Source organism: Ictidomys tridecemlineatus, chromosome 5 (genome assembly GCF_052094955.1).
Source record: "Ictidomys tridecemlineatus isolate mIctTri1 chromosome 5, mIctTri1.hap1, whole genome shotgun sequence".
Classification (NCBI taxonomy): Eukaryota; Metazoa; Chordata; class Mammalia; order Rodentia; family Sciuridae; genus Ictidomys; species Ictidomys tridecemlineatus.
In genome coordinates this window covers 162,369,564-162,390,616 of record NC_135481.1, presented here as the reverse complement: position 1 = coordinate 162,390,616, position 21,053 = coordinate 162,369,564, and the positions used below count along the sequence as shown (strand labels likewise).

The 21,053-nt window shown below is 33.6% G+C and overlaps 1 protein-coding gene across 8 annotated transcripts in view; it reads left to right on the top strand.

Annotated features, from left to right (window-relative positions):
- Macrod2 (mono-ADP ribosylhydrolase 2) overlaps positions 1-21,053 on the top strand; it is a 1,956,002-nt gene that overhangs the window by 470,624 nt on the left and 1,464,325 nt on the right. The window lies entirely within an intron of this gene.

Genomic DNA, 21,053 nt, shown 5'->3' with positions numbered 1-21,053 from the left:
GAACTGACTTAAAATATGAGGGAGACAATTTTTCTTCTTGTTAAACTTTGTAATTCTACCTTTGGCATGTAGTATAAAAGCTATAGTCTATTGACATGAACACATTCATAGTAGATGACAGAGTCACTTCTAATATGTATTCTAAAACAATGGTAAATTTGGAGACTTGTTTCTTTTTTCATCATATTGACTTTCTTTTGCTTTTCATGACTTTGTTTCTGAGAGCTTAATATATCATCTAATTACTTTGAAAAATAAAAAAGCTTTATTTTCATGCTTATTTAGAGGAAAAAGAGAAAGTGATAAAAGTGAGAGAAGGAAGGGATTCTTGTACTGGGAATTTTTTGATACAAAAATTTTATAAGTAATTGTATTTTCATTTCTAGATTAGGAATATGAAGGTTTTCATAGCTCCAATACATAAATTTATATAATTTTATCCCCTACTATGTCATATATATATTTACATATATATATAACAATATAAATGTATAAAAATAATAATATAAAATTATATTTTAAAAATTGGGTCCTTTTCATATATAAATAGTTTGGACCTCTCTCTCTCTCTCTCTCTCTCTCTCTCTCTCTCTCTCTCTCTCTCTCTCTTTCTCTCTCTCTCTCTCTCTCTCCCTCTCCCTGTTTTGCTCTTACTTTCTCTGTTCATGTTTAGGGTTGAACCTGAATTCAGTGGTACCTACCACTGAAAAACTTTCAAAAAAATTCTGGCCTTAAACAGAAAGCTTCAATGTAATTTTTATTGGAGGATTAAAATTTAATTATTTCTCCTATGTAAAAATCAATCGATTTTTTAAAAGGTATGAAGACAAATAACAGCAAGTGTTGGCAAGGATGCAGGTAAAAAGGTACATTTATTCACTGCTGGTGGGACTGCAAATTAGTGCAGCCAATATGGAAAACAATATGGAGATTCCTTGGAAATCTGGGAATAGAACCACCATTTGACCCAGCTATTCCTCTTCTTGGACTATACCCAAAGGACCTAAAAACAGTGTATTACAGGGAAACAGCCACATCAATGTTTATAGCAGCACAATTCACAATAGCTAAACTGTGGAGCTAACCTAGATGTCCTTCAGTGGATGAATGGATAAAAAAAATGTGGCATTTATACACAATGGAATATTATATAGCACAAAAAAATAATAAAATCATGGCATTTGTAAGGAAATGGATGGCATTAGAGAAGATTATGCTAAGTGAAGTTAGCTAATCCCAAAAAAACAAATGCCAAATGTCTTCTCTGATATAAGGGTGTTGACTCAAAATGGGGTTGAGAGGGAGAGCAAGGGAGGAAGATTACCTCTAGATAAGGAATAGGGGTGGGAGGGAAAAGGAGGGAGAATAGGAATAGCAAGGATAGTGGAAGGTGATGGTCATCATTATACAAAATTCATGTATGAAGATGTGGATTTGGTGTCAACATACCTTATATACAAACAGAGATTTGATAAATTATGGTATAAGGTGTATTAAGAATCGCAATGCAAAAAAATATGAATGTAATGCACTCCTCTATTGTGATGTATGTAAGAATTAATTAATTAATTAAAAAATAAAAAGTAATAATAGAAAATAGTTTAAACTATTATTAAAGTGTCTTCCTATTATCACATATCTGTGTATGTTCTATAGTAAAGTATTATGAAAAGAATATGGGATTTAAAGTTAGAATTATTATGTGAAGATGATAAAAGTTAACTTAGTATCCATGAGCCTGTACTTTAAAAAATGAGAGCAATACTAACTACCTAAAATGCCTATTATGGTGATTAAGCAAACCTTTCTGGTGTGTAGTAGAATAAGTAAGGGATTAGTAGATGTATTTCTTTTCTTCTACCCGGAATTATTTTACAATATATAAATCTATAGGATTTTTCATATATATCTTATTTTATTCTTGGGGAATTAAAAAGAAAAATTTTTCCTTAGGAGTTAGATTCCCAGTAATTTTTTTCTTTTAAATCACAATATATGAAGAAAACATTACTAAAATAAATTGCCCATAGTGATAATTTTCTTATAAGACATATTAATATTTTATGAAACCTGAATAACACTCTTACTGGCATAAAGAAAGTTGAAATTGAGTCCTACATAAATATATTAATCAAGTTATCACAGCAGACAAATTAGCCACACATTTCATTCATTATTTTTGACTATTTCCAAAAAATGACTTTATATATTACTTAAAACTACATTAGCTTCTCATAATGGAAACAAAACCCAAAATATTGTAGCTTGAGGAAGACAGAAATCTATTTTAAAATATTTGTAAAAGTATGGCAGACATAGACTAGACTGGTTCTGCCGTAATTTCGTGGCATCATCAAGGACTCAAGCTCTTTTCTGCTCTTCCCTCCTAGTAGGTAGCTTCCATACTTCAGGGTTCATGAAGGCTGCTGGCACTCTAGCCATCATAAATATAGTTCAGGTTAGGAAGAGCAGAAAAGGCAAAATATAGTAAAGTGTGCTACCAAAGGTGAGTCAGTTTCTTTAAGCAGATTTCCCTGAAATTTCATATTCATCCCTGCAATGTGCTTTTTCACTCTAAGAAAGATCCTCATGAAAAAAAGATATTCTTCACAGAATTAGAAAAATAACTGAAACAAACAATTATTAAATTCATTTGGAAAAATAAGAGCCCCAGAATAGCCAAAGCAATACTAAGCAAGATAAGTGAATTAGGAGGCATCACAATACATGATCTGAAATTATACTATAGAGCTTTAGTAATAAAAACAGCATGTACTGGCATCAAAATTGACATGAAGATCAATAGAATGGAATAGAAGACACAGAGGCAAATCCATAAACCTATAGCTGTCTAATATTTGGTAAAGATACTAAAATAAAATCTTGGAGAAGAGACAGCCTTTTTAACTACTGGTGCTGGGAACATTGGATAGCTATCTGTAGAAAAATGAAATTAGACCCCTATCTCTCACCTGCACAAAACTCAAATTGAAATGGATCAAAGACTTAGGAATTATACTAAAAACTTTACAACCGCTGGAAGAAAATATAGGGTCAACACTCCATCATGTAGGTGCTAACACCGACTTCCTTAACAAGACCCCCAAAGTGAAACCAAGAATCAATAAGTGAAATGCCTTTAAACTGAACAGCTTTTGCACAGCAAAGGAAATGATTAAGAGCGTGATGCTGAGAGAGCCTACAGAACAGGGGAAAATCTTGGCCAGGTACCCGTCCCTCTAATAGGGGATTAATATACAGAAATATACAAAGAACTCAAAAAACTTAATACCATTACTACCACCATAACAACAGATAACCAATTAATAAATGGGCAAAAGAATTAAACAGAAATTTCTCAAAAGAAGAAACACAGAAGGCCAACAAATACATGAAAATATGTTCAACATCTCAGTCGACCAGGGAGATACAAATCAAAACTACACTAAGATTCATCTCAATCCAGTCAGAATGGCAATGATCAAGAATAAAAACAACAACACATGCTAGTGAGGTTGTGGCGAGAAAGGAACACTTGTACCTTGTTGGTGGGACTGTAGGCTAGAACAACCACCCTGGAAAGCACTATAGAGATTCATCACAAAACTAGGGATGGAAACACCATATGACCCTGTTATCCCACTCCTGGGTATTTCCCCCAAAGATCTAAAATCTGCCCTATAACAACACAGCCACATCAATATTTATAGCAGCACAAGTCACAATAGCTAAATTATAGAGTCAACCCAGATGCCCGTCAATAAATGAATGGATTAAGAAATAGTGACACATACACATACACACACACACAATGGATTAATAAATTGTGGTATATATGATGGAGTTCTACTTGGCCATTAAAAAGGATGAAATTATGGCATTTGCTAATAAATGGATGGAAATGGAAATATCATGCTAGGTGAAATGAGCCAAACTCAGAAACTCAAAGGTTGAATGTTTTCTCTCATGTGAAAGCCAGAGTAAAAAAAAAAAAAAAAAAAAAAGGAAAGGTGGAGGGAAGGATAATATTACATAAAGAACCAATATACAAATTAATAGATGAGCAAAAGGATGTCTAGTGGAGTAGAGGAGAGACAATGGAAGGGGGAGTATGCGAGGGAAAAGGGGTAAGGTAAAGGGTGATCAGGAACTGAAATTGATTTTCATGCATGTATGAGTTTAAGAAGGTAAATACACGGTGCTCTCTTTGCCACAGCATTGTTATTTATTATTAGTAGGATTATTTTAGTGGTTGAGGACTTAAGGATATTTTGGTACTTCTTTAAGATAACACAGCTTATGAAGGGCAGTGTTTGAAATAGAAGACAGTTTTCCTGACTCCCACTCCAGGGCTCTTTGTCTTTGCTCTGTGAATTTTAATATATCTCTGCTCTTCAGTTTTACCTTTTCCATAGAAAGTCAGGGAACTCTGTTGACTCAAGGAAAAACGAATGAGAGGACCAAAAAACATGCAGTTGAGATGTGGTGGTGCTTTCCTTTGTTCTATTTTTACAAGTCTCATTTCTATTGATAATTTGAAAGTACATGCAATGGCATGGTCTTTGGCACATTTGGATTGCTGTCCAGATTCATATACCTTTTTGTGTGTATTTGAGGTTTAGTTTTAGAAAACATTGCATTTTAAATGCACGTTCACGATCTATAATAGGGATGTTTTACATGCACGATGTCCTGTGAAGACTGTACTTTTTGAATATATAATAAAGAAATCATTCTAGAAGTCCCTAAATTATATAAAGAAGCAAATTAGGGGAAAATATTTAAAGAGGTAATTCCTCAATTCCTTTCAGATCATTGAGTAACAGGAAGAAAATTTACAAACTCTTACTTTAGATGATTTTTTTATCTTTTATTTATGCAATAGGTAGCATAAAACCAGAATCTGCTGACTGAACCTAAGTAGAACAATTGTTCATGGGATATGCTCCCTCTAATCTGTCAAAGCAGGAGGCATAATGTTACACATTTAAAGTGACAGTTCCTGACAGCATGCAAATTAACTCTGGCTTTTTGTACACATGATTTTTTATGATTACCATTTTAACCATATATATGTATACTTATATATGTCAAAATATATTCTTCTGTCATGTATATCTAAAATAACAAAAATAAATACATAAACATATACAATAAAAACCTATATAATCTACAAAGAATCAATAAAAACCCTATCTATATGAAACATATATTTGTATCAATACTGTATTTCTATACCTTATCCCTAAGGTGATACTGTGGCAGATTAATTTTTACAATTGTAAGTGTAAAGGAAAACAGTGAGTACTGCTAAATGAAAATGAACTCTCAACCTTAGATGGAATGTATGGAAAGCCATTTCTCTAAAATGAAAGCAGGACATATACCAATGGACCCTCATCTCTTCAGAAAGTTTTTGCTGTCCTGTGCACAAGAGGTAATCAGTAATGGGAAGGGAGGAACAACGGAAGCAGTTAAGCGATCTCAGGTCAGAAGCTACTCCTCTGGACAATTGTACTTGCAGAGAGAATTCCTAATGCTTGTTTTTACTGATATCTATTCATACATTAATATAGTTTGTGTGAGGTAGCAAAATGCATGCTTGAAGGGGAGTGAAATCATAATCTATTTGCTGTCACACTATAGATATTGTCAGTGTTTCTCTACCCACTCAACATCTACTTCTACAGATATGTGTATGTGTACACATTCCTCATTCATTCATTCGACAAATATTGCCTAACTACTTGGGTAGGTATTGATTATCAGTTTGGCAATAAATGCTCCCTTTTCACTGTGGCCAGTCATGATTCCTGCTCAGCTGAATTGTCAGAGCAATTATAATTCCTACATTCTCTCAAGTGTTCCAAGGATTCTCCTGGCATGGATCTGAATTAAAATAACGCCTTAGCACCAATCGAAACCCTTCTTTAGAAGGTAGAACAGTGTTTTTGAAAAGTACCCTTTTCACAAAAATCTAAGTTACTACCCAGAATTCGTAACATGAAGAGAAACATAAATTTAAACGGCTTTTGAATGTGTTTAAAGAGAAAGTTTGTATAAATTACTTCTTAAATATTCACATGCACAATGGAGCACCCTCTCCCCCTCCACATGCAGAATGGTTTTTCCTGGGCATATATCATTCCATTGCTCACAGTCCCTACAGTGATCCTGTGTTTTACTCTTGTTAAGCCTCCACATGTGGCCAGGTCTCAGGAATGCTGGGGTAATCTAGGATAATACCCAGTAGTGAGGGACTAAGAAAACTTAACAGGGGGTGACAGTGTGGGGGCTTGCCCCTTAGGAGAGTTGGTCAAGCATAGCTGGTAGTGAGTTAACCAACTGGCTTATGCTCAGCTGGTAGAGGGGTCCTAGCCATGGGCCTGGGGAATAACAATGGTCTCTCAGGCCTGAAAGAGCAACATGGCAAGAAGAACCCAGGACCTATGGTCTTTTTGCTCAAGCAGGGAGCAGGAACTACAGGAAGGGATCTGCTGCTAAATTACAGAAAATAAGGTTTTAATCTTGCCTGCCTCCGCTGGGATTAATCCTGGGCACTGCAGGCAGTTTGGGCTGCAAGAGAAGATCAGGAGACACAGATGTGAGGAAGGAGAGGGAAGTGGGGATGCAGAGACCAGCCAGGACAGCTCTGACAATCAACCAACCTACCTTTGTTCTTTTCTCCTACCTCCCGTCTTCCCTCCTACCTCTTGTGTAAGTGGTCTTGACGTTGAGGTAGCAAAGAGTCTTAGAACTTGGTGTAACCAGAGGTGTAAGTATTAATCTACACATGAAATATCAAAAAACAAAAGAGGTTCTTCATGCTAGAAAAATTAAACAGAGACAAGGATATCTTGGAGTGTTCAGGGAAGCCTTCCCAGAAGAGGAGCATTCTTTTTTTTTTTTTTTTTAAATAGAGAGTGAGAGGGGAGAGAGAGAGAGAGAATTTTTAATATTTATTTTTTAGTTCTCGGCAGACACAACATCTTTGTTGGTATGTGGTGCTGAGGATTGAACCCGGGCTTCACGCATGCCAGGCGAGCGTGCTACCGCTTGAGCCACATCCTCAGCCCAAGAGGAGCGTTCTTGAAGATGAGTAGCATATTTCAAGGAGCAGAAGGAAAGGACTCAGAGTCTTTGAGTAGATATTTTGCTGTGCCTTAGCCAGCCTCCTCACTATTTTTCTGTCACATGCAGAACTTGGCTAAGCAGTTTCCTATAACAGTCTAGGAATGCCACTTAAAGTGGGGTAAAAGTGTCAGGGCACGGCTGAAGATGGAAACTGGTGCTGGTGCAGCAAACTCCATTGGGGCCACCTGGGCAGTCTGGTGGTCATCGCCAATTCAACCTCCCTGCCTTGCCTTTTTCTCTGATTCCCTCACCTGCATATCAGTCTCATAGCCATCTCAGAAGCTACCTAAAATAGCTAAATTTCTAGTTTTTCTTCTCATTCCACATATTCTTAGAAGTTTGACCTAGCCCTGGGTGCTCTACTATTGCCTGCCATTTGTCAGTGAGCCTTCCAGGTGTCTTTAGTGCTGGAGGAAGTTGGGGTTATGGGGTGTCCAAAATCCAAGCCAATCTGCCTTAATTGTCATAGACATTTCAAGGACATGCCTTGTTTATTCCCTCTCTAACTTTGGTTTATATGAGCCCTCTATCCTGAAGTTAAATTATTATTATTAGTTTTTAGTCTTCAGTGGACACAACATCTTTATTTTATTTTTATGTGGTGCTAAGGATCGAACCCAGCGCTCTGTGCATGCCAGGCGAGCGCGCTACTGCTTGAGCCACATCCCCCGCCCCTGAAGTTAAATTTTAAGATAGTTCATCATGTTTGCTCTGTGTACCCACTCCCCTTCCCAAGTGAAATTCCCCATCTAAAAACCCTATTGAGGTGGCAGCCCTGTGTAGATAAGATGTCCTTTTTCATTGTAGCCAGAACTGATTCACACTAGAAGGGTATGTTCTCCAATTAGGGCATAAATTTCCTGAGACCAGGGGATTTCTCATTCATCTGGAAAATGCTGGCTGCTTTCAGATGGTGAATAAAATATTTTATAACTTTGAGCTGTTACTGTCTTTCATTTAGGATTCTCAGCATGTTTGGATATTTTGGTTTTGTCTCATTTGCTTTGGAAAATTAATCTCTTTATCTTTGAGTGATTTCTAAATGAAAAAAAAAAACCAAAACTTTAAAATATGTTTATGGAAGGTGACCTGAGGACCATATGCATATTTGTACAGTAATTACTTATTCATTGTATTACATTTTGTGTTTGAAGGGTTTATATAGCCACAACCTCATAATTTTCTTTAAATACACTTTCTTTACATGGGAAATACAGAGAACAATATGTTTGTAGAGATGGGGAAATGAAATACAGAGAATTTGTATTCCACAGATGTCATGGAGATAGTTGTTTTATTCATGTTATCAGATATTTAATCAGTTACAGCTTTCTTGACAGTTTGATTTTAATTTATTAATAATTTGACTTCTACATAGTAGAAGGGATTTTTTTCATTGACACCATAGTACTTATATACATATAAGTATATACATATATATTTCATTTTAGTATAGGTTTCTATTCTTTTTAAGTTTTATAAAAAATTGTGTGTGTTTATTCCCTCAACTGGGTACTCATTTATCTATTTCCATTTTGCTTTTTAATTTTAGAATTTTCATTTAAAATTAGTTTTATAATTGTTAAATATTGCTTTATATTATTTTTGTATGTTTGTTTCATAGTTAAAACTTTTTTTAAAAAAAACTAAAGGTTAAGTCATTCCTTCAGAAAGTGTTTAGATTAGTAAATCATGCTCAAAGATAGGAATTAAAAATTGCAAAAATTTAAAAAAAATGTAAGCCCTCTTTTCAGATATAAAAATTCCTTGTAAAAATCAGTAGTTTTATAAATTCTACAAAAATGTTTGACTAGCTTCATGTGACTTAAATGCTTGGAAATACAGATTCATATTTAAAAACAAATGGTTTAAAATTAGAAAGTATTCTAACAGGTACCAGATGTGTCTATATGTTTTCCTAATTATTTAATAGCTATAGCATAATGTTCGTGTAGGTTATCTATTAAGTGTAAAATCTTTTCAAAACTATGAAAAAGAGAGGTTTGTTGACTTTCTGTTTTAAATATATATTTCTTATTTCTGAAGAGTTTCTGAATATGACCTTGAGTGCATAGTAGTAAAAACAAGTTCTAACAAAATAGTGCAGTTAATTTTATTGTAATCTGGTATCACTAGATTATAATCCTTTATTTTATGGTAGACTATAGTTTTCTTTATTGTATCTAATGTGGCTCCATAGTAATTGACAGGGGTAAAACTTCTTTAGGATCCACTTTTATAATCTTCTCAGGTTTGGTACTGTTAAGAATCTTTTTCCATTCTTTAGAACCACCTTCATTTACCCCCAAACTGGAGAAACACAGTAGGTATTGGGAAGAATGAATCTGGCCCTTATCAATTATAACAAATCCAAGAAGATTCTGGGAGTTCAGTCACAGGTATTGTCAAACTACAGAGAGCACCACTGAGAAGGTCTCCTGGTTTACATTATTTCTTTTCATTATAGCTCTGTCTTTGGCCAAAAGTCATTTTTTATGGGTTATGACAGATTCATTATTTTGCATACTAGTTTCCATCTCTGGAAAGATGATTATAATGATGACTAACTGCTTTATCAGCTTGGAAAAACTAATTATTCATTGTAAAGTGTTTTTCAAATACAAAATGTTAGATAAATGGTTATTACTGCAGTTACTGCTATTATTATTATGGCCTAAACCTGAAAGCTAAAAGGTGCTGGATAATTGCACAATATGGGATTCTATGTCCAAATAAAGGTAATAACCAGAATTGTTGGATAACAGAAATTTAAATATCAGTGTGTAGTAGAGGAGAGTTTCTCTAATATCTAATATAATATATCTCTAATATCTAATATATATAACTCTATATTAATTATCTGCAAATGAGCCCAAGGATTTTACATAGAAATATGCTATGAGATTATTCTTTCAAGCATTTAAATAGCTAGAGAACAAAGTAATTATGCACTATAGTATGCAGTATTCCAACTTTATGCAGCATTATCAGACCAGGAGAAGGAATTCTTAACACTGACTATAGGGCAGCACTGTGTGAGCTCTGGGTACATGAAGAGGAATAAGAAAGAGCAGCATTTCCCTGCTCAGGCCCATACTTGGTACCAGGGAGGAACAAGATCAAAACTGATAGTCCACAGATTTTATGCTCAGCTGGCAACCAGACCTGGAAAAGAAAGCAAGGATAGAGAAACCAAATAGAAGGTATTGAGCACAGAAGGAAGAAGTGGTGCTGTCTTGGAGGGTATCAGGAAGACCAGTTCTCTCATCAAGGAAGAACTGGGCAACAGTCTGGAGCCTATTGTATTTAGTATCCAGACCCCAGGTGACCCAAGTCAAACTCCAGATTCAAGAGTTGAGGCCTCTTTTTGTACTTGACTCTCCAAAACCAGTTTTGAGAGTTGGGTTGAATGAAACTTATTCATGGAAAACATTGGTAGACTCAGCTACCAACAGCTGGGAGAAAGAGGTAGGAAGTCTGAAAAATGCACAATATATCAGTAGTTTTTAGCTAAAATGTATCATCTGCTTCTATCATAGGGTTATTTCTGGCAAATTTTTTAAAAAAAATAACTCTCAGAAATAAATACAAGGGGCACAAATCCTTCACTTGCCTAAATATCCAATAACGCTGCCATGTCCTAGAAGCTGAGCAAATTCAAATTACAAATGTGTTTTGATGTCCAGGTTTATAGGGCCAGCTTTTCAGGACATAGAGCAAACAGATTTTTGCAAAGTTCCAGTTTTATATCTAGTTTAACTGGGAAAAATGTAATTCCCTAGTCAAATTTATTAAACAAGGAATAATTCTACATCTTTGTTAGTACAACCACCCTGTTCTGTCATCAGAAAATCTTTATTTAGTAATCTCATTCCCATCCTCCCTGTTGTGTTTCCCATCAGAGTCAGTAAGTTTTCACAGTGACTTTTTTTTTTGGTCCTATCAGAATGTAGATTCTGCTACATGACCAGTGTAACTGCACATCATGTACAACCACAAAAATGAGGAGTTATAGTCTATGTAAGTATGATTTGTCAAAATACATTCTACTGCCATGCATAACTAAAACGAACAAATAAAAAAAATTTAAAAAAAGAAAAAAGGATATAGATTCTGCAAAGGCATGGCTAGTATCTGTTTTGTTCACTTCCTATATCCTCAGTTACTGTGGAAAGTCTGATATATATGAGGTACCTATCAATCACCTAACAGTTGGATGGATGATTAAGGAATGTTAATAATAACTAACCTTTAGCAGGGTGCTGGCTCTGTGCAGGGCACTATTCTAAGGATGGCATATACATTATCTACTTTAATCCTATCAGTATTCCTGGTAGATAAATATTATTATTCTCATTTCACAGATAAAAGATCAAAATCTCAGTGAAGTTAGGATGAAAAAAAAATATTGGACAGACCAAAATATTTTAACTGAAAAATTTCAACTTCACTTTCCAATTATAAACATTGTACTGTAAACTTGATCCCCTACCTATACAGTTTGTTAGCAGAGAATGTAAACCTGTTTGTCTCAAAGTATTTATACACAATGATTGTCCAGTCATTGTCTGCCAATTAAGGTACAGTGAAATCAGAATAGTTCCTGGTAAGCAAAGAGTAAAAATAAAAACAAGATTTTAAAAACCCATGAAGAGAGACCTGAGTCTGCTCATCATGGAGGAGATATATTTCACATACTTTAGACCAGGTAAGTTACCAAACAAAAGCAACCCAAGAAAACCTCTATCTACAGCTACCTTCAGAGGAAAAATAATTGGGTTCAGAATTGCTATAATATAATCCTGTTTTTTCTTTAAAGTACCTGTAAATACAAAGGAATTTATGACTAATACTTAAGGAGGAAATAAGGAATCAGTAGTAGAATGATCGCAATAAGAAACGGGTACAGGGAGGAAGGAATAGGAGTTATTATTTACAGTTTGGGAAGATGAAGAAATTCTGGAGATGGATGGTAGTAATGGTTGCACAATAGTAAGGATGTACTTTATCTACTGATCTGTATACTTAAAATTGTAAAAATGGTGAAGTTTGTGATACATATCTCCATGAATGTACATATGTGTATGTATTTTACAGCAGTAAAAAAAGCGGTCAATAAAAACTATCATCTCTAAGTGTTTCAGAAATTGGGTTAAGATAAAATAATTCAAGCCTTATATTTTACTGATATTGTAAATGTATTCCAGTAATTAAAGGGAACATGTTTAAAGACCTAAAGTAAAGTATCACAACAATGAATTAATAGAATGGGTATTCTAATAAAGTAGACAGAAAATATAACATTCTGGAGTTGGAAAGTAAAATATATGAAATGCTAAGATGGTGAGAGGATTTGAATGGTAGATGAAAGATTTCAAAAAAAGATAAATTAGTCTGAAGGACACAGAGGAAAGAAAGATTGAAGAAAAGTGAACAGAGCCTCATAGAGCTGTCAGGGAAGAACAGCATTCCAACTTGTTTGTACTAGGAGACCTAAACAGAGAGAAAACAAAAATATATGAAGAGATAGTGGCCAAAATATTCTCAAAATTGGTCAGGAGTATAAATAATGTAATAACAATGAATAATAAATAAATAATAAAATAAATAATAATAAATAATGTTGAAGATGTTGAGGCAGGAGAATCATTAGTTCAAAGCCAGCATCAGCAATGGCGAGGTGCTAAGCAACTCAGTGAGACCCTGTCTCTAAATAAAATACAAAATAGGGCTGGGGATGTGGCTAGGTGGTTGAATGCCCCTGAGTTCAATTCCCAGTACTCCTACCCCCCACACACACTCACACAAAAAAATCAATAAATGGGGTGGGATAAAACTAAAAAGCTTCTTCACAGCAAAGGAAACAATACAGAATGTGAAGACAGAGCCTATACAATGGGATAAAATCTTTGCCATCTGTACCTCAGATAAAGTATTAATCTCCAGGGTATATAATGAACTCAAAAAACTCGATACCAAAAAAAAATCCTAATAAATAAATGGGCTTCACAGAAGAAGAAATATGATTGGTCAACAAATATATGAAAAATGTTCAACATCTGTAGCAATTAGAGAAATGCAAATTAAAACCACACTGAGATTTCAAGTCTCTCCAGTCAGACTGGCAATTATCAAGAATACAAGTAACAATAAATGTTGGTGAGGATATGGTATAAAAAGGTACATTCATAAATTGCTGGTTGGACTGTAAATTGGTGCAATCTCTATGGAAAACAGTAATGTAGTAAAATATTTAATGCTAAAGAAAGTTGTACAGGAAGAACTGAGGGAAGATAGAGAACATATAGAAAATCAATTGCAAAATGGCACATACAAATACAATCAAATCAATAATTACACTAGATATGACTACTGTAAATATCCCAATCAGAAGGTAGAGGTGGTATGAATACTCAAAAATGGTAACATCAAATTATACATTTTCCTTAGAAGACACATCAGAGTCAAAGACTCCAAACTTTTTGAAAATAAAAGGCCAAAAAATATGTAAATAGTAATAATAAAAGTGTTGGAGTCTTTACGCCAATATATATTAGTAGACACAATGAGAGATAACTCATGATGAAAAAGTCAACTCATTAAAAAGATATAATAATTACAAACACACACACACACACACACACACACACACACACCTAATGACAGAATCTTAAAATCATGAAACCAAAACAAACAGAATTGAAAGAAGAAATAGAATATTCAGTAATAATAGATGCAGATTTCAATATCCTATTCTCAGACCAATTGAATAATGGATAACTTTTCTCGACACTTGAATAATTGATTTTTTTTTTTTTGGTACCAGGGATTGAGCCCAGGGGCACTTAACCACTGGGCCACATCTCCAGCACTTTGTTATATTTAATATGAGACAGAGTCTCACTGAGTTGCTTAGAGCTTTGCTAAATTGTTGAGACTGACTTTGAATTTGCAATGCTCCTGCCTCAACCTCCTGAGCTGCTGGGATTACTGACTGGTGTGTATCACTTCATTTCCTGCTTTCAGTGAGCCTAAAGTTGAAAAGTTAGGGTCTTCCTATGTCTTTTTTGAGTGTTCTTCCAGCCATGGGCATATCTGTAGCTTCCTAGATTCCCTAGTATATATGAAAAACTTGCAGAGAATTAGTCTCACCCATGTATTCTCCTTTCCAACCTCTTTTATCCCATACTTTTCAGTTTGTTACATGCTTGTGTAATCTCATATCTCTAATCTCAGGGGGCTGAAGTTACTGTATTTGCCTTAAAATAATTTCAGCAATTTCTACTGAGGGGGCCACCCATCTCTGAGAAATCTCTAAGTCAGATTAAACAAAGGCTAGCCCCTGAGATGATCCCTCAAAGAAAAACAGAGGTCATTATGATTTCCTGAAAATAAGGTGCACATTTCTTTCTCTAGCATTGGAAACAGTCTTAATAAACATTGAAGGGAAATTTTTTAAAAGTTTTGTTTGATTTTTTTTAATGTAGGCATTTAGGGAAATATCTGTCAAATCACTAGCTGACTACTAGGCTAATGGAGAAGAAACCTCAGTGACTGCACATGATAAAGAATATAGTCTTCATGCAAACAATTTAGAGAAGTCATTAACCAACTATAAACCACAATAAATGACAACAAAAAAAACAAGGGGAGGAAGACTGAGGAGATTCTGATTTCTAGAGATTACAACATTCAAAATCTTTATTTTTCAACAAAAAAATTAGAAGGCAAGCTACCTGTATGTTCCAGGCGCTGTTCTAGGTACTAACAATATAACTATGAATAAAGTAGACCAAAATTGCTGTCCTTGTGATGTTAACATTTTGTGAAATAAACATATTTATTCATTTTGGCATTATATTTTTGACATTTTTATCATGCTAATTTTCAAACATAAGAAGAATTGAAAGATTTTCACAGTGAATTGTCTTCACATTCCTCATGTAGATTCTACCATTGACTTTTATTATACTTATCACATTTCTGTGCATGTAGTCATTTATTTATCCATTCATTGATCCATCTTGTCTTCTATAACGTTATTTTAATACTACAAAATAAAACACAACATGACTGTTGAATAGTAGGGCACTAGTTAAATAAATTGATGTTTTCCCTTGATGGACTGATATGCAGCCATTTACATTCATAATTTTCATACTAAAGAAAACTCTATACCTAGCAATAGGAAAATAGTAAATATGATACTACTGTGCATTTTTATTTTAACACTACTGTACATTATACAAAAGAAAGGACCATAAGATAGCTAATGTGAAGAAATGAAAAGTGCTTGATCTGTCAGAGATATAGTTTTTCTAAGCCTTTTTTTTCTCTCTCTCTCCTCTATCTTGGTTTTCATGAAAATTATGACTGTATTGTTTATTAACTATGAATATTTAAGATTAGTATAAAATTATCATTTTCTATAATGTGTACCCAAAATTATTCAGCAGAAAGCAAATTGTTATATCTTGTATTAACTAATTATGTGTTAGATATTTTCTAGGATCTGGATATACAAACATGAGTAAAACACAGTTCTTGCCCATTAGAAGTACACAATATGTTAGAGACTGTCTTCATAAGATAATAATCATGATAAATAATAATTACGTTATGTATAGTATGTAGTGGTTCAAAGAGTGTTTTTGTTTTGGGTTGCCATGCTGGGGATCAAACCCAAGGCTTTGAGCTTGTTAGTCTACCATTGAGCTATATCCCAGTCCAAAAGAGTGAGCTTTGAACCTAGATTCTTAGCTTTGCTTTTAGGTTCTATTTCATATAGCTGTTTGATATTAGACAAGTTATTTTACTTCTCTTTGTACCTTCCTGGTACCTTGTTTCTTTTTAAAAAATATCTTTTTAGTTGTAGATGGACATAATACCTTTATTTTTTTTTTATGTGGTGCTGAGGATCAAAGTCAGTGCTCTACCACTGAGCTACAACCCAAGTCCTCAGTACTTCATTTCTAATGAGGTTAAAATACTTTTCAGATTTATGTAAAGACTAAATACCAGTTAAGTGCATAGAATAGTCTCTGGCATATTATAAACACTAAAGAAAAATTGTCCATTATTAGTATTTACTATTAAAATATTGATTTTAGGGTTTCATTAATTAGATTCTTTTTTAGAAGAACTTCTTCTGAGAAAATGTATTTTTGCACATTTTAGTCCATATACTCAAATACAGTGAAGTAAAGGTGCTATATTTATGTCCGTATGTACAGACATAAAAACTTCAAAGTTTACTCCAACCTGATATATTCCCTTTTTAAAATTTTTGTTGATTAAAATATTCCATATTTTTGGAAACATGAGGAAGAACATCTCTAAATTAAAAATATTTAAGACTATTTTAGGACTGATTGATTCCCTAGTATCTCAGTGCATCTTAAATTGTATAGACTTATGACAGTCTTTTGAACTGTCTCAAGGTTTGCATTTGGTTAGGATATGTGGTCAAATTAAAAGTAGTTTCTCTTTAGATCTAAGTTTAATGTCCACAGAAAACTATATTGAAAAGAAAAATGTCTTTTGGTGCTCAGTATATATTGCATGGAAATGAAGGGAGACCCTCATTGCTATACAAAATTACATATAAGAGGTTGTGAGGGGAAAGGGAAAATAAACAAGGAGAGAAATGAATTACAGTAGATGGGGTAGAGAGAGAAGATGGGAGGGGAGGGGAGGGGGGATAGTAGGGGATAGGAAAGGTAGCAGAATACAACAATTACTAATTGAGCATTATGTAAAATTGTGGATGTGTAACCGACGTGATTCTGCAATCTGCATTTGGGGTAAAATTGGGAGTTCATAACCTACTTCAATCTAATGTATGAAATATGATATGTCAAGAGCTTTGTAATGTTGTGAATAACCAATAAAAAAAAGAAAAAAAATAAACATAAAAAAAAGAAAAAAAGAAAAAAAACAAGAGGCCCAGTACTTCCAAAACAATCCTTAGTGAGAAAAGTAAAATAATCACAATATACAATCTCAAATTCTAGAGCTACAAAATGTCATGATTTGGGCAGTAAAACAGGCAAGAAATCCAATGAAACAGAAAAGACAGAAACACTCATAAATACAGCTATCTCATAGTAGACAAAGACATTAGTAAAATACATTAAAAGAAAAAAAACAGCCTTCTCAACAAATGCTACTGAGAAAACTGGAAATATGTATACGGCAGAATCAAATTGAACTCCTATCCTTTACTGTGCACAAAACTCAACTCAAAGTCATCACTTAGGCATTAGACCAGAGATCCTGTACCCACTAGAAAACAAGGTAGGACCAACACTCCATCATGGCAATCTAGGAACTAACATCCTCAACAAAACTTCTACATTGCAACAAATAAAATCAAGAGTCAATAAATGGAAAGGTACAAAGTAAAAAGCTTTTTCACAGCAAAGAAAATGATCAAGAACATGAATGTAGGTGTGAGACCCTGAGTTTGGTACTCGACCACCATATAAAAATAAATGAATGAATGAATAAATAAATAAACAAATAAAGATAGATTTTGTGTCCATCTACAACTAAAAAAAAGTAAAATAAAATAAAATGCAATTTTTTAAAAAAATTTCAGGACATGAAGTAACAATTAAATACAGATTCTGAAAAGAATCAATTAGAAATCTTGAAAATAAAGAGCTCAACACCTGAAATAAAAATAAAAATACCCAGTTGAAGTCAGACCTGTAGAGAGATCAAGTGAAAGAAAAAAATATCAAAGATTGAAGTTAATCATGAAATATCACATTCAGCAATACAAAGAAGAATTAAAAGAATTTTACAACTGGACACAATTTATAGACTAATCTAATGAATCATTGGTACACACAACGAAGACGAGGTACAGGCTACAGGCAATGCAAGCTTTCTCAGTGAATAAAATAAATTATTTCTTAAATCTTGTGAAAGTTATGGACATCCAGGTATAATAAGCTTTTAGAACACCAAATGGACATGACCAGAAAAGAACCTTTCCACAGAATAGTCTATAAAATTACCAAAGGTACACTGAAATCTATAAAAGTCAAAGCAATTATAAACACATCAGAAAAATATTAGATTTCTGAGGAGAAACTGTAAAGCCCAGGATAGCAATAAATGGTATATTTCAAGCCCTGAATGAAAAAGTTAAAAAAGAAACAAGGACAAAAACTGTAAAATGGAAGGAAATGGTGGTCATCATGTAAGCGCCAAAAAACAAAACAAAACAAAACAAAAACAAATAAATAAAACAGAAACAAAAATCCAAGTATCACATGCTCTCCATAACATGTTTAATCTTGGAAGAAAATAAGAATGACTAGAAAATGGAGGAGAGATTATTAAAGAAGAGGAAAGGTAATTGGGAAAGAAACAAGAGAAAGGAGGGGAAAAAAGGAAGTAAGGAGAGTGGTTAGTATTCAAGTATTGTATATGTGTGTATCAAATTATCACTGTGAAATCCACCAGTTTGTGCCCACAATAGGAGTTGATATTAATAGCTCACAGGAACACCTGTTTATGTAACAGGTTACATTATAGAAAAGCCCAATTTGTTATAATATCATGATAGAAGAAACACAACCTTCTAATTTTAGAATATTTTTTTTATTTCTGCAAAGATATAAAATTTCAGATTCAAAATTAGTATAAAATTTATTATGCCAATATCATTTAGATAATAAACTTAATGCAATTAATTGCTAAATAATCCTAGATTCTATGTGGTCAAGAAAAAATTAGAAAAATATGAATGGAATTTAAAAAAAGAAAAGAAAAGAAAAATGTCTTTTGGTGCTCAGGATATATTGTATAATTTCGTGGTAAAAACAATTATAAATGTTTTGTGCTTAATAAAAAGAAACATGAAACTTTAGATGCTGTTTTCATAAATTACCAACTAGAAATTGAAAATTTATTTAATTTTGTGTCTTTCCCTCACTTCCATCAGGAATTTGAGATTCAAAAGTCACCAGTTTTTAATTCTCCTCTCTCTAAATATTTTATTGTCATTAAATGGGAATAATTTGGATCACTTACAAGATTATGATGGAAATGATGGAATGATGATGTAATGACTTTAGAGCAAGTATTGTCTTGTCCCAGGAGAACTCATAATTGGATTGTGTTTATGGAAGAAGATGAAGAAGAAAAGACATAAAAATGGAATACCCCCTTCATCTTCATCTGACTCTTCAGTCTGTGTTACAGTTTTTTGGTTGTTTTATTTTGTTTTTAGAAGGGTGTAAGAACATCTTTCTGGTTTCCTTATTCCACACATAGGATCCCTTTAGTGTTTTAATAAGGTGGATTATTTTTAAAGTACTTTTATAGTCACCATGTGTTTATTTTAATATAAATTTCATAGAGAAACCCTGAAGCTAAAGAGGTTGTTTTTAACAACCTCCGCTGTTATGGGATAAGCACTGGGAAAAGGTAGACGTAAGAAGTAGATGGTATGAAAAAATGGTGTGGGACCAGTTCTAGAATTGCAGGTGGAGAAATTTGTTGTTGTTCTTGTATGTCTGAAGATAATTTAAACTTACTATGTGACTGCTGTATTTCTTCCTATTTTTTTTTTTGAGAGAGAGAGAGAGAGAGAGAGAGAGAGAGAGAGAGAGAGAGAGAGAGAGAGAGAATTTTTTAATATTTATTTTTTAGTTTTCCACGGACACAGCATCTTTATTTGTATGTGGTGCTGAGGATCAAACCCAGCGCTGCAGCGCACATGCCAGGTGAGCACACTACCCCTTGAGCCACATCCTCAGCCCCCTTACTATTTTTGAGATGTTGAAAAGGCAGAATGAGACCTCTAGGTCTTAACTCTTTGTTAATGAGCTACTCTTTCTTTTTTTTTTAATGGAAAAAAATTTAATTAGAAAAGTTACAAAGAATCTATCAAACAAGGAAAAGACATTCTAGGGAAATAAATACAGAAGTGGAAGATATTTCTTCTCAGAGAATTGAAGTCTAATCAACAATTTAAAAGAGGAAAACCTGGGGATCATCTCAAACTATGAGGGAACATTTCGTGAAAGTAATTAGAATTAAAACAGTCTTGGAAGGGAAACAGAATGACTTAGAACAAGCACCCCCTCTGCAAAAGCAGTAGACAAGAGGGTTTTAGATGGCACAACACTAGTAACATTTCAATTACAATCTTGAGCCAGAGGCATGCCAACTATTGTTTGAATTATTCTTTTTTAGACCTGATGATGCATTTGGTTTTCAAGGAAGTCTGTTTGGATAGTGGTAAAGATAATAGTTGACAGGACTGAGGTTGAAGACTAGGGTTATTTTATTAGTAAGGACAAGTATAATAAACAATGTGCTCATAGTCTTTTGGGAAAAAAAAACCACTTATAGTCTGACTAATATTTATGGTCAATTTGGACTTATTTTTCTCAAAAATGGCCTTTGTTCCTTCATTAGAGAAACACTGAAATATTTCTTTCGCCCAGTGAATATATTTTAAAAGATATTTCCCCTCATAACATTTAACTAACTTCAAGCCACATATGAACTATTTAAACACTAGATATGTTGGTTTAGGATTATGAAAAAGAACTACTCCAATGACTCTATTTTTTTAGTTTTTTCATTAGAAATATCTCCATATGTATTATAAAAGTTGATGACAGTAAAAAAGAAAAAAAAATGTATGGATTGGAGGTATAGCCAAGTGGTAGAGCACACGCACATATGAGGCCCCGGTTTTGATCCTCACTACTGCAAAAACAAACTAACTAAACAAACAAAAACAATTTTATGTTATTGCATGTTTAATTTAATCATTTCCTCTGGGGCACAATACTGTAGCAATTATGAGGAACATTAAGACTTCTTTCTGTGCAACGCTTTTCATGGAACCTCTAACCTTTTCATAGCACTGAACTGCACAATGCAGTACAGAA